The sequence below is a fragment of the Populus nigra genome, chromosome 12, assembly GCF_951802175.1.
Source record: "Populus nigra chromosome 12, ddPopNigr1.1, whole genome shotgun sequence".
NCBI classification, from domain to species: Eukaryota; Viridiplantae; Streptophyta; class Magnoliopsida; order Malpighiales; family Salicaceae; genus Populus; species Populus nigra.
The window spans coordinates 10,954,969-10,971,095 of record NC_084863.1 but is presented as its reverse complement, the minus strand read 5'-3'; the positions used below and the strand labels follow the sequence as shown (position 1 = coordinate 10,971,095).

The 16,127-nt window shown below is 35.2% G+C and overlaps 1 pseudogene; it reads left to right on the top strand.

The window, feature by feature from the left end:
- Positions 1-11,800: 11,800 nt before the first annotated feature.
- On the top strand, positions 11,801-13,981 carry LOC133669000 (uncharacterized; annotated as a pseudogene).
- The last annotated feature ends 2,146 nt before the right edge of the window (positions 13,982-16,127 follow it).

The window sequence follows — 16,127 nt, the reverse complement described above, 5'->3', positions numbered from 1 at the left end:
CGAAAAATGGTCCTTCCTAGTCACCATGTTCAACTTACGATAATCAATGCACATACGCCATCCAGTTTGGATTCTAGTTAGTACTAGCTCATTATTTACATTTTTCACTACCGTGACTCCAGATTTTTTTGGGACAACTTGGGTTGGACTAACCCATTTTGAGTTTGCAATGGGGTAAATGATACCCGCATCAAGTAGCTTAAGCACTTCACATCTTACTACTTCCTTCATGTTTGGGTTCAGTCGTCTTTGCATTTGCCTCACAGTTTTAGCCTCTTCTTCAAGATAGATTCTATGTGTACATAAAAGAGGGCTAATTCCTTTCAAGTCAGTAATAGTCCACTCAATTGCTTTTTTGTGTTTTCTCACCACTCTCAAAAGTTTTTGTTCCTGCTCTATGCTAAGTTTTGATGAAATCACAGTAGGATATGATTCATCTTCCACTAGAAATGCATACTTAAGATCACTCGGTAAAGGCTTCCTTTCTGGTTTATAAGGTTGGACAAGAGATGCCTTAGCTTTCACTTGGGGTGAAATCAAAGGCTCAAACGATGGGGTCCATTGACCTATTGACATAATAGGCATTGGATCTAAATAAGTCTCGAGTTCTCTTACTTCCTCATCAACACATTCCAAAGAACAAAATCTTTCATCATGAATTAAAGTTCTCTCCAATGGATTATTGATCCACTCTCTCTTAAAGTGTTCTTGACAAACTGTTTGGATCAAATCTACCTCTCTAATGTCCTCATGTTCACCAATTTGTTTAGAGACATTGAATATGTTCATCTCCACAGTCATGTTCCCAAAAGACAATTTCATCACCCCATTCCTATAGTTGATTAAAGCATTGGATGTAGCTAGGAAAGGTCTACCTAATATGACTGGAATGGGAGCATTAGAACCTTGAATTGATGCGGTGTCTAACACTACAAAATCAACAGGAAAGTAGAATTTATCTACTTGGACCAACACATCCTCAACAATACCCCTGGGAATCTTGATTGACCTATCAACTAATTGAAAGGTGATTCAAGTAGGCTTGATTTCTCCTAAACCTAACTGTTCGTAAACAGTGTAGGGTATTAAATTCACACTTGCTCCTAAATCCAACAAAGCTTGGTCTATCTTATGATTTCCAATAATGCATGAAATGGTAGGACAACCAGGATCTTTATATTTGGGAGGGGTCTTAAACTGGATGATGGCACTAGCATGTTCAGTTAGAAAGGCTCTTTCTTTCATATTCAATCTCTTTTTGACTGTGCATAAGTCCTTGAGGAACTTTGCATAAGAGGGGACTTGTTTAATTGCATCAAGGAGTGGAATGTTGACTTTCACTTGTTTGAACAATTCATAGATTTCCAAGTTCATAAGATCATGTTTAGGTTTCCCTAACCTTTGTGGAAATGGTGCTCTAGGAACAAATTCTAAATCACTCACTTTGACTCCAATTTTGCTTGAATCATCTCCTTTCTCACTCATCTCTTTCTCATTTATCTCACCTTCTTTGTCACTCAAGCTCTTATTTGTCACTTGTGTTTTGATTTCCTCTTCACTTTCCCTAGATTCCTCCTCCACAATACTTCTAGGAATCCCAAAACCTATAGCTTTGTCAACAATCTTTCCACTTCTAAGGGTAGTGATGGCTTGGACTTGTTCATGGTTTGAAGGTTCACTAGATGAGGATTCACTCATGTGTACCTGACCTCTAGGATTTGGCATTGGTTGAGCTGGGATCTTTCCCTTCTCTTGAATGCTTAGTGATTGAGTTAACTTGGTTAGTTGACTTCGAATGTCATCTAAGGTCCTATTGGTCTGGTCTTGAAATTTGTAAGCTTGGTTGTTGATTCCTCCTTGTGTTTGCATGAATTGTTGAAGAGTATCCTCTAGGGATCTCTTATGAGGTGGTTGGTATGTATTATGTGTGGGAGCATGAAATGGTTGGGGTGGAGGTTGAAATGTTTGAGGTACTGAAGGGCCCTCATTTCTCCATCCAAAATTTGGGTGGTTCCTCCATCCAGGATTGTAGGTCTCAGAGTAGGGATTGCCTACTTGGTTTGAAAATGGCTTTCTAACATTACTTGAATCAGAAGTTTGGCCATATAACACTTCCTTGAAGGCTGGAATGGTAGGACACTCAGTTGTCCTATGCCCTTTGCTCTCACAAACAACACAACTTTCCTCTTGTTGTTCACTCATGATATGCACTTTTTTAATCTCAAGAGACTCTACTTTCCTAACCAATGAGGCTAATCTAGCATTGAGGTCATCAGTCTCTTTCAATTGGAACTTCCTACTTGAATGAGAAATGGTGTTTCTAGACTCAACATGAAGTGGGAGAGAAGTCTCCCATTGCTTTGTGTTTTCAGCCAATTGATCAAAGAAATCAAAGGCTTCACTTGGTTCTTTGTCATAAAACTCACCATTACACATGGTTGACACTAGCTTTTTAAAATCTGCGGTAAGAGAGTCGTAGAAGAAACTCACTAACCTCCACATCTCAAAACCATGGTAAGGGCATGCATTTAACAAGTCTTTGAACCTTTCCCAAGCTTGGTGAAATGACTCATTTGGACTACAAGAAAAATTCATCATTTGACGTTGTAAGGCTGCCATCCTACGAGTGGAGAAGTATTTTTTCAAAAATTCAGCTTGCATTTCTCTCCATGTACCTATAGACCTAGGACACAAGGAGTTTAGCCAAAGCTTGGCTTTATCCTTTAGAGAGAATGGGAACAATTTAAGCCGAATGGTTTCCTCGGTGCATGTTCTATCAATAAAAGTATTACATACCTCTTCAAAGTCCTTAATATGTATGTATGGATTTTCAGAATCCATACCGTGAAATGTGGGAAGAAGTTGAATCATGTCCGGTTTCAAATTGAAAGCTTGTTGGTTAAGAGGTAAGATAATACATGAAGGTGTACTTTGTCTAGCCGGGTGAAGATACTCTCTAAGAGTTCGAAAATTAGGTTGATCATTGAATTGTGGAGGTCCATTACCTTGAACACTCCCTTCACCCTTTACATCTTCAACATTAGCCATGATAAAAAAAACAATAATATAACAATTATATGAATACGAAAGGAAAGGAAAAGAAAAACAAAAACAAAAAGATTGCAAATAAAAGTAAATGAAACGTAAAAGATAAAGTAATAGCTCAAAAATAAAAATACAACAAATTAAGAAATTTACTCTCTAACTAATAAGCAATATTAACAACAATAAACATTAAAAGATAATTATAACAAGCATGAATAAAAAGGCGGTAATACCGGCCAAGCACTTCAAACAATAAATATAAGAAAAATAAGAACAATAAACAACAAAATAAAATAAAATGAACAAAAGGCGGTAATACCGGCCAAGCACTTCAGACAATAAATATAAAAAAAATAACAACAATAAACAACAAAATAAAATAAAATAAACAAGAGGCGCTAAAACCAACCTTATAATATAAACAATAAATATTAGAAACTAATTAGAATAGATAATAAAAGAAAAATGGTTGAACCAACCAAAATCCAACAATTAATAGTCTAGTCCACAGTCCAATATCCGAAAAGTTGAGGTCAATTTTTTTTTAGGCGGTAAAACCAGCCATTTGATTTTTTATTTTTATGTATTTTTTTTGTTTTCCAATAATCAAAAAGAAATTTGTTACCTTTGCTTGCTAGCTCCCCGGCAACGGCGCTAAAATTGCTTGACCGCTTTTTATGATCGGCTTGTTTTAACTCGCAAGTGCACGAGTGTGCGATGTAGCAATTAACTCGGTAAGATCGAGGTCATATCCACAGAGAGCTAGATCTGGAAATTAAGCTAGGTAACAAAACAAAACTCAAGAGAAATTAAATTAACAATAACTTGGTTGAAAATGATTGATGGATTTGTTTTCAAAGATGAAAAAGTGTAAATAGATTTTAAATGACAAGAAAAAGTAAGTCTTGGTTCAAATCAATTTTAATGGTGATGTATTGGTGATTCCTTCAACATATATAAGATAACTCAACCTAATATCAACGATGGTGATATTAGATCGGAAGATGTTACAATGAAGTTTAAAAAGATGAAGATTGATTATTGCTTAAGAATGAACAAGTATTTTCATATTAAGTAAGACATTGAATCAAGCAATCTCTATACCAAAACTAAGGTTTGTGCATAAAAATTCAAGATTATAACATTACCTAAATGATTTCTAAAATTTCTTTGCAATAATAAACATTCATGAAGAAAATGAAAAGATAGACATTAAGATTCATTCTTATCTTAAAGAACTCACCTCAACCACCATCATCCTTGATTTGGAAACAAGAAGAAGATTAGCCAACCATGATTATATATAATAACACTTTAATAAACATAAAATAACTTGAATCAAACTGAAATAATGAGTTTTACAAGCTAAAGAACCGAAATCTATAAAGAAGAACACCACAATTTCAGTAAAAATTCGGACACAAATTTGACTCTAACTTTGGACAGCTTTCTCGATTATTTGGACATCGGAGTCAAAAGTTATGGGCAAAACACCGAAAGGTGTTCTGGAAAATCAAACCAGGCCAGCTTGGAGAACACTTTGGTGCACGTTTTTCTTCCTCCTTTATGAGTTGTCTCTTTCTTCTTTTGACCCAAAATAATGTCACAATCTCCCCTCCAGCTTTCCATCCATGTGCTTGCCCTCTTGGATCAATGAATTACCCAAATAAATCAAATGTTGTTTGTTGTGTGGACATGTAGGATCATGGATTGTGTTTGGGCTGATTTGGAGGCTGATTTGGGGCTGATTTGGGGTTGAATTTAAGCATCAAATAAGGATACAAATGTACCTTTTATTTGGGCTAAGATTGACATTGAAACCTTGAGTGTTTGATGGTTGAAGTTTGCACACAACAAAAGGCAAGTTTGGGCTTGAAATAGATCATATGATATTCTTTTCTAGAATTGGAATAGAATTGATTTTTGGGGAAAATTTGGAGCACTTATTTGAACTAAGATTTGCTTCAATGTTCAACTAAATTTCTCTTCAATTCTTTGTTCCGAATTCCGACGTTGAATTTTCTGAAATAATTCATTTAAGCTCCAAAAACCTATCGAAACATTAAAAGAAACTTCATTACTAAAAAGCACATCAATTATTATAAAAAAACCCAAATAAAAACAATAAATACATATGTAAAATAAGAGACTTAATGATACTTTTGATGCACAATCAGAATGCTTTCTGGTTGGAGCACACATGGGAAACTCGCATATCCATACTGCATGGAAAACAATAAGGCATTTACGCTAGCAAATGGAGGTAAAGCTTCTTTTTTTGACTGTCACCGTTGCTTCTTACCACTTCATCACAGGTACAGAAAGAACAGAAAAGATTTCTTTATTGACAGAGTTGAAAAAGATGTTGCATCCCCGCGTCTTTCCTATGAAGAATTGCATGATGTTGTCTCAGAGTACGGTGACATTGTGTTTGGCCTTCAATCAGGTAAGCAAAAGTTTCCTGGTTTTGGTGTGACCCATAATTAGGTAAAGCGAAGTATCTTTTTTGAGTTTCCTTATTGGAAGACCAATCTGCTCCGCCATAACCTTGACGTCATGCACATCAAAAAGAACATGTTTGAGAATATTTTGAACACCGTCATGGATGTGAAGGGGAAGACAAAGGACAACATCAAGGCTAGATTGGATATAGCTTTATACTGTAATCGTAAAAATATAGAGTTGGTTTATGATGAGTCACGGGTCGCAAAACCAAGAGCAAGTTTCGTGTTAGAGAAAAACGCACAACTGCTAGTCTACAAATGGCTTAAGAGTCTGCGTTTTCCGGATGGACATGCATCGAACATATCAAGGTTGGTTAATATAGAGGACTACAGATTGTATGGAATGAAGAGTCATGACTGCCACGTGTTTATGCAAACACTCATCCCATTAGCTTTTCATGATTTGTTGCCAAAGGGAATATGGGATGCACTCACGGAGATCAGTCATTTCTTCAGAGATATATGCTCCAGCAAGTTGAATGTTGATCACATTGAGAGGCTTCAAACGAATATCGTCGAGACACTATGCAAACTTGAGATGATATTCCCTCCATTATTTTTTGACTCAATGGAGCATCTCCCTATACATATACCGTTCGAGGCAAAAGCTGGAGGACCGGTCCAATATAGATGGATGTACCCATTCAAACGGTTAGATATTACAGTTGCAATGTAATTCATATATAAAAGTATTTTATATGTTTTTCTTAATTGGAAATACTTGATTAATATTTCAATGCATGTACTTGTTTAATCTCAAGAAAAAGGTTAAGAACAAGGCGCATGTTGAGGCTTCGATATGTGAGGCCTATATTGTTGAGGAGATCTCAACATTTATCTCGTACTATTTCGAACCTCATTTGAGAACGAGAATCAATCGCGTTCCACGACATGATGATGGCGGTGAAGTGCCTTCCAGTGGGAATTGTCAATATTCTCCAATACTAGACGACCCACACCTAAAAATGCTGTAAGAGGAAGATATTTGTCGGAAATAGAGTTCAAACAAGCACACAACTATGTTCTATTTAACTGTGATGAGCTGAGACCTTTTATTCAATAAGTTTATACTAATTAAACTTTGTTAGTAATATACTGTTAATTATATATTGTAATATCATACACTTATTATCACTTGCAGGCAACATCGCCAATATTTGCTCTCCAATAACTCACAGCTGACCGAATCCCAGATCTTTCAATTACAAGATGAGCAGTTTGCCACGTGGTTTAGAACACATGTAAGCACTATCACAAACTCATTCTAACTTGCAAAATTACTGTACGTATGCATGTCATTACGAGATTCTCGTTCATTTACTGTTTATTGATGTATATTACATACAAGGTTTATCAAATGGGAAGGAGTGCACCTAAGTCATTGTCTTCACTAAGCCTGGGGCCTGAAAGAAAATGTAAGTGCTACAACGGGTATTTTGTCAATGGATATGTTTTCCATACTGAAGAATACGGGTAAGGAAGAAAGACATACAATAGCGGTGTTTGTGTTAAGGGATCCACTAGTAGTGAGTTAAAAGTTGACTACTATGGTAGATTAGAAGAGGTCGTCAAACTGCAATATCATAACGAGCAAAATATAGTGTTTTTATTCAAATGCTATTGGTATGACACGACTGACAGAGGAATCAGAGTTGATCCACACTATGGTCTGGTCAAAATCAACTCAAAAGCTAGACTCCGAAACATAAACGATGTCTTTGTTTTCGCAAAGCAATGTCAACAAGTTTATTACACATATACTCCTTCATTTAGAAAGGATCGATCAAGAGTGGATTGGTTGTCCGTTTTAAAAACGAAACCCCGGGGTCGTGTCGAGGTTGTTCTGGATGAGAATGAAGACACAAGTATGCGAGATGAAGTCTTTCAAGTTGGTGAGGTGGTTGAACCATATCGAGTTGCTCCTTCGATTGAATTGGAAGGAAATTCAAATTTTCGAGTTTTCGATGATAGTCTTGTTAATGTTGACGCAGAGGAGTTAAATTTTGTTTTGAGCTCTAGCGGACAAGCAAATATTGATGAAGAAGATGATATTCATATTGAAGATTGCGATGAAGGTGATGACAATTCAATTGATGACGAAGAAGAAGAAAATTCTGACTAACTACCAAAATGAAACCCTATGTAAAACCCTTTTTTTCATGTAATTTAGATTATGGATGATATATTTTGAAACATAAAATATTTATTACTTGAAATAATTAGTTGAAATGTCACAATTATGAAATAATTACTTGAAATAATTATTGATCATGGATGATATATTTTGTGACATGAAATAATTACTTGAAATGCCACCAAATCACCGACAGCCACACCGACGGACTTACGTCCTTCGGCATTTCATAGAGAGTTTGAAAATAATTACTTGAAATGCCACCCGATCACCGACGGCCACACTGACGACCTTAAATCCGTTGGCATTTCACAGAGAGTTCGAAAATAATTACTTGAAATGCCACCCGATCACCGACGGCCGTAAGTCCGTCGGCATTTCACAGAGAGTTCGAAAATAATTACTTGAAATGCCACCCGATCACCGACGGCCACACCGATGGCCTTAAGTCCGTCAGCATTTCACAGAGAGTTCAAAAATAATTACTTGAAATGCCACCCGATCACCGACGGCTACAGCGACGAATTTAACTCCGTCGGTAAGTTGTCGGCAGGTCAATTTTACCGATAAAATTACCGACAGACTGCGTGAATTTCAAAGGGTTGTGCATTAAATGCGCCTCTGATCGCGTCATCTTGCCGACGGAATTACCGACGGACCACGAAAAATATGGAGGGTCATTAAAAATTTTAGTGCGAAATTCAAAATTTACCGACGGAATTTTAACACATCACCGACGTAATAAATTAAAATAATAATTAATTTTATATCTGTCGGTGAATCCATCGGTAAAACTGCCATATAAGTTCAAGTGACCGCCCGTTCAGTTCATTTTTTCTTCTCCTTCGTTTCTCACCTTAAGCTTTTGATTTTTTTCCTCTCCATTCTTCAAAGCTTTCACCTCCAATCTCTAGCAAGTTTTCTTCATCATCTTCATCAATTTAAAAGGTTAGTGTTTCCTCTATTTTATTTTACTTTAATAGTTTTTTTTGTTATTTTTTTTTTGTTTTGGTGTATTTTTTGTAATGTAGATAAAGTGTATAGTTTTTTTTTGCATAATTCATTGCTAAAGTCTATAGTTTTTTTTTGAATTTATTGAATATTTTTTATTGTTGTATTGGCATAATTATTATTAGTTAATTTGTTGAATATTTATTGTTAATGTTGAATTTACCATAGAATTAGTAATTGAATATGTTGGAATAATTATTAATTTTACTTCATTATTGCATAATTATTATTAATTTTGTTGTTTCGAAATAGGGTTGGTCATGTTAGTTTCATTGGGTAAATTTGAAGTGATTTATTGCTGTGATTAAGAGGTGTATATTGTCAATGTTAATTATGGATGTGTGACTGCTTGATTTATATTGGTTTGATGTCTTAATCATGGTGGTAGAGAATTGTCTTAATGATGATTAAGTTGCTTAATCTACAGGATTTTCAATCATGTCAGTGTGAGTGAGTGAGTGGCTGTTACTTTTTAAATTTAAAAGATTATGTTAATTATTGCTATGGAAATGTTTTGATCTGAGGAATTCTGCATACTTTTTTTGTCTTTATTTTCAAGAGTAGAAATGGATTTGTATGTCGAGAAAACTGAGGCATTCTTTTTTATCAAGAAGTTGTCTTCACTGTTGGTCCATTTTTTTTTTGTTTTCATGGGCTTGCTTGTTTTAAATTTATTATTGAATGATTTACATTTGTTGGAAGCTAAAGTAAACATAATCTGCACTTTTTATATATCTTTCCTGCCTGGACCTTGTTATCTTGTTCGGGGTTAGTATAGATTGGGTAAATTGGTTGTAGCTATTGTTAATATGTGCAGGTTTATGGATTTGGGTAGTATCCGGTATAGGGGAGGTGCTGTCGAATTTTTTTTTTACATTTGAATTTAATTATATAATTATTTCTATCAAATTGTGTAGATGCGTAGAACAAAAACCAAAGCTGGTTGCTCAAGTGCGGTCGTAGCTAGTTCGTCTAGCAGCGATGATGATATTTCCTTAGGTGCCTCTCAAGAAGAGGCACCTACACCACCTACGCCGTCGACCGATGCTGCCTCTTCCAGCGGTACTTCACAGCGCAGAGGCGGCGTGCCTTCACAGCGGAATCAATTTACCCGCAAGTACGAGGCACAATGGAAGGACGACCTTTCAATGTAAGTTTGTTAAGGTTTTAGTTTTTTTTTTAAATTACAACATAATTTATGAAGTAATCACTATTGAATTTATTTCATTTATTTTCAGGTTCACAAACATTGAAGCCGCCCGAGTAATATCATCAGCGTTTAAATCGTCAATGGAGATTCCATTGTTTCAATGGAGTCAGATATCCAAGCATCCTGAATGGATGCCTCAAATCAATGCATAGTTTAACAGGTTTGAGGTTGGTATTAATTTATAATTTTCATCTTATTAATATAATTTACAATACAGGATTTTTTTTAGACAAAAATTTATGTTTCGAAATGTAATTTTTTGTTACGTGAAATAGGTTGCGTGATTTTTGGTATGAAGCACATAAAAAGGCAAAAAAAAAAACCGTGAGGGATAGGGGTTTCCAAGGCTGGAACGATGTTGCAGTTTGGAGGGATTTCAAACCGATATACACCCCGAAAGATATATGGCCGCACTATCTTGAGCACGTGACGTCTAAGCGGTTCACACGACGCTCACAGTCCGGTGCTGGCAACCGGAATCAGCCAATTCATGGCGGGGTGACAACGCACACTGGCGGCTCCGTTCCGTTTGCTGCACATGCGAAACGGATGGTAAGATTAATTTACATGAAATATATCGTTAAATTCAGTTGTTGTTAATATATCTTTTTTCATTATAGGTTGCGTCTCTTGGACGTGAGCCGAGCCCAATTGAGCTGTTTGTGGAAACGCACGTGCGGAGTCAAGACCGCCAGAAGGGGGCGCAACAGTTCGTTGATAACCGTGCTCAACATTTCTTGGTATGTTTGTTTTTAACCATTTTATTTTGTAAGTTATTATGTTCAATGTATTGAATATGATGATTACTTTTTATTTTTATTTTCAGGAGACTTATAATAATCGGTTGAGGGAGAGATACGGGGACGATATTTTGACCCATCTGGAATTCGATCCGGATTTGTGGATGGAGGTTGGCTCGTTAAGTGGACTTGATAAAAATCAGGTTTACGGGCTCTCCAACACTACGGCCGACAACTTGCGGTCGACCCGTAGTGTTTCAACCGTTGGGAGCTCCCAATCAATATCGAGCTCTCAATCTAAGGAGTTCGTGGCCTTGCAGCAACACACGGCTCAGCTCACCGAGAAATACGATAACCTACAAGCAGAGTACTCACAACTCAAAGCGTCTCATGCACAACAAAGAGCGGAGTCTGAGCAACTCAGAGCGTCTCAAGCACAACAAAAAGCGGAGTATGAAGCGGCTCATGAACAACAAAAAGCGGCTTATGAACAGCTTCGCGAAATGATTATGAACTTGTCAAATAGTGGAACATGTGCGCCTAATCTTTTTTGGTCGTATAACCACCAGCCTCCGCCAGGATCTCCTCCTCCTCCTCCACCAGCTCCACCTTTATATTAATTTGTAATCAACATTATTTACCTTTAAAACTTCATTTAATATTTTTCTTGAAACATATTCAGTTTGTAATGAATATTATTTCACATTGTTTGTTTTTTTTATGTTTAATATAAATTTTATTTGCATAATTGGTTTTATTGCAATTAATTTATATAGTTTTATATTATATATCCTAAATAATTTTAAAAAAACAAATTCAGAAAAAAAATATTGCCAAGGATTTTACCGACAGACTTACCGACGGACTTAATCCGTCGGCATTAAACAGTAGCTTCCACAAGTACCGACGAATTTACAGATGGACATATTCGGTCGGTATTTCATACCCTCACCGACAGATTTACCGACGGTTTTTTTCCGTCGGTAAATCACACTATCACCGACGGAATAAAAATTCATCGGTATATTTCAAGCGGGAATATCACCGACGGACTAAAAATCCGTCGGTATATTTCAAGCAGGAATCTTTTGTTTTTGGCGCGCAACTTTCGTCTGTAAAACCATCGGCAAATGGTTTTTTTGTTTTTCCGACCGATATGGCGATGGAAATTGGAATCACTGATGAAGGTAAAGTCGACGGACGTAATCCATCGGTGATGATGTCGGTAAAAAAATCACCAACGAACTTTTAATCACACACGGACGGAATTTGTCCGTCGGTAAAATTGTGGAATCTTGTAGTGAAAGGATGTTGAGCCATGCCAGCAAGTACTAGAAGATGTAAAGAAGATAATTTTGAATGTTCTAGTGAAAAATCAAGAAGCATCTGAGAAGAAAAGAAAGGCTTTCCAATATATTGGAAAAGATGAAGATAATGATGAAGGGAATGAAATTACCTTAGTGGACAAAGGAAAGAGAGTAGCGAGTGGGAGTGGAAGTACACAAACCACCATCAATTAGCTACTAAAAAAGGATCTTAGAGAAGAAGCATGTCGATAAATTGCAAGATTTTTCTACACAAGTGCAATTCCATTTAACTGTGTGAAAAACCCTGAATTTGTTAAGGCATTTGAATTAGTTGCAAAGCATGGGCCAGGTTTTAAGCTTCCATCCTACCATAATATTATAGAGAAGTATTTGAAGCAAGAAGTAGATCACACGATCAACTTGCTTGAGGAGTACAAGTAGAATGGAAAAAAACAGGTTGCTCAATAATGTCTGATGGATGGACTGATAAGAAAAGGCGTTCTATTTGTAACTTTTTGGTTAATAGTCCTAAAGGGACAATTTTTTTATCATCCGTAGATACCTCTAATATATCCAAGACTGCTGATAAAATATTTGAGATGTTAGATGCTATTGTGGAGAGGATTGGAGAACAAAATGTGGTGCAAGTAGTCACTGACAATGCTGCAAATTATAAGGCAGCAGGACAATTGTTGATGGGAAAAAGAAAAAGATTATTTTGGACACCATGTGCTGCCCATTGTATTGACTTGATATTGGAAGATTTTGAGAAGAAACTAGAGGTTCATCAAGTGACTATTGCTAATGGGAGGAGAATCACTTCATACATATATTCAAGAACTATTCTCATTTCCATGCTCAGACACTTTACAAAAGAAAAGGATTTGATTAGGCCTGCTACCACTAGATTTGCTACTGCATACTTAACTCTTGGATGTCTGAGTGATTGTAAGATACAGTTGATGACAATGTTTACTTCCATCCAATGGAGGTCATGTAGGTTTTTAAAAACAGAAGAAGGGAAGCGAATTCAAAGTTGTGTTTTGGATAGCAAGTTTTGGCATGATGTTACTACATGTATTAAGGCAGCATATCCTCTGATAAAAGTTCTTCAATTAGTTGATTCAGATGAGAAACCAGCTATGGGTTTTATATATGAAGCAATGGATCAAGCAAAAGAGAAGATACAAGTGAATTTTGGTTCTGTGAAAAAAAGGTATTGATGATATATCTTGCTAATTATTTATTTACTACTATCAGTTGATTATAATGTTTACTAGCTAGGTCATGTAATGTTGATGATAATATTCTTATTTTTTTTTTGTAGTTATATGCCTATATGGAATATCATTGATGCAAGATGGGAACTTCAACTTCACAGACCTTTACATGCAGCAACATATAATTTGAATCCTCATTATCATTATAATTCTAATTTTAAAGTTAATGCCAACATTAAAATTGGATTATATCAATGCTTAGAAATGATGGTGCTCGATGCAAGTGAAAGGTGTAAAATTAACTTGCAACTTGATTCATTCAAGGATGCCAGTGGGTTGTTCGGTATTGAGGCTGCCAAGATAACAAAGGATAAAAAGACTCCAGCTAAATGGTGGGATTCTTATGGGGATGAATGTCCAGAGCTACAAAAATTTGCAATTCAAGTTCTAAGCTTGACTTGTAGTTCATCTGGATGCGAGCGAAATTGAAGTGCATTTGAGATGGTAAGTTTTTTCCTTTTTAATTTTAATGTTTTTATATTTTATAAGAATCTTATATGGTATTAATTTGAATTGCTTACATAGGTTCATACAAAATAAAAAAATCCTTTGCACCAGAAAAAAATGAATGACTTTGTATTTGTAATATGCAATCTGAAATTAAATGATAACCAAGTCAAAAAGCAAGCTAATGATTTTGGTGAAGTTTTTTATCATCTCTCATCTGATGATGACTGGATAACTGAGGGAGAGAAACTTGATGGTTCATCCAACTTTGATTTGCTTGATATCATTGATAGTGCAACATGAAAGAAAAAAGGTAAAGAAGATGAAAGTGATGATGAAGAAAATCTTAATGATGTTGGGATGGAGTGTCATGGAATCGAAGATGATTTAGAGATTTAGAATGATGTCAATCCAGATAATTCAAGGAGCTTGGAGTTAAATATTGTTGACAATATTGATGTTGGTCCTGGTACTAGTAGTAGCACTAATGTTCCTAATATCGGTGCTGGTACTAGTAGTAGCAGTAATAATCCTTTAGATGACAATGATTTTGATGACTGTTTTAGAAATAATGAAGGAGACAAAGGCAATGAGGGTGTGTTTAGTTTACATGATATACCTACAGACTGTTTGTTTTAGGTGTGTTAACTTTTAGTTATTGAAATACTATGGACATGTATTAATTTTTATTTGAATTATGTATTTTAAGATGTTTGGATATTTGTATTGTTTATTTTATTTTTATTTGAATTATGTATTTTAATATGTTTGGATATTTGTATTGTTTAAAATATTTTACTTGCGATTTTATGATTTTAGTTAAAATATTTTACTTTTGATTTTATAATTTTTAGTTAAAATATTTTACTTCTGATTTTATGATTTTATAATTTTATAATTTGAGTTTAAATTATATCTTTCGTATCGTGTCAAAACCATTCAATATTTTTTTAATTGTTTTTTCCAAATTGGCAATACAAGTAGGAAAGTAAGTCAAAAGGACACAACGAAAGATAAGAACGTAAATATGAACTAGACATCACTAGCTAGCTAAGTATGACCCACCTGAAATGAAAAGGGAGAAACAAAACAGCAATTATCTTCAGGCTGCTCGTTTTTTCAAACCACTTGATCCAGTCATATTTCCATTTCCCACAGTTCAGAGCTCTGCAGCAAGGTCCAATCAACCAAGATAAAAAACGTTTGAACTCTTTCTTTTCTCCAAACCCTGTAGTCAATTCTTCTAGCAATTCAATGTACGGGTTGACAAATAAGTTCAAAATCAAGAGTTTTCCAAGCCACAAATTATATCGATCCACGAACCATATTGTAAGTTTAAATAAAATGATTAATAAAAAGAATAGAAAACTAAAAGGATCGCTCGATATATACTTTTTTTTTTTTTTTGATTATCGTGGGTGTCCGGACCAGCTTGCGCGCACCTCGACTAATCCCACGGGCCCTGAAGTTAACGATCATGTAAGCCTCCAGTGGCCATCATATGAGCAGCCATAGGGTTTGAACCTGAGACCTAAGAGGGAGCAAACCCCTTAGTCCCAAGCTCTTACCACTAGGCCACCACCTAGATGGTTCGCTCGATATATACTTTGTATGCTAGCTTGTGGTATTTTGGGTACTATGCAAGAACAGATAGTGGAAATATTATGGTTTTATATTTAGTTAGTTAGTTCAATGAATTTTTATTCTGTATAATATGATTGCATAACATAATTATATCTTATTTAATTTTATCAGCTTCTTTGAAAAAAAAAATATATACTTTGTATGCATGCCTTTAAATCTGGAGGTGAAATTCTCATTAATTTAAAGGGATTTTGACAATTTTGTTGCTAATAATAAATGGTTTAATTAAAGTGGCATTTTATTTATTTATTTATTTATTTTATTGAGAATTAAAGGGTCATCTTCATTAACCAAGAAAAAACCCTATTCGGTGAAATCTATCTTACCAAATTGATATATGGAATGAAGACTCTTTCCACATGAATTCTGGTCTTCTTCTAGCCTCATGTTTAAATCTCGTGTTCTTATTTTCTACCCACCAGAGTCAATCAACGTATGTTGCTAGCTATCATATTCATTTCCACTTTCTAGCTGTAGTCATGTCATCAACGATCGATAATGAAACCAATATTTTCTTCGTTTCTTGTATTAATTATTATTTTTCCACTTGCAAGTTGAGAGCTCCTCTACGTTACGTACGGGGCCTTAAATTAGTGGTGGAAACTGAATAAAATAATTAAGCAATAACACAGTTAACAGATATTTGAAAACATAGTGTATTATCCCACAGGAATAGAGGCATGATTAATTTTTTTAATTGATATTTATAAATTTATTTTATAAAAAATATATCAAAATAATTTATACACATAAATTTTTTAAAAAAGTTATAATATGCGGCGAAGCACGGGTAAAATATATATAT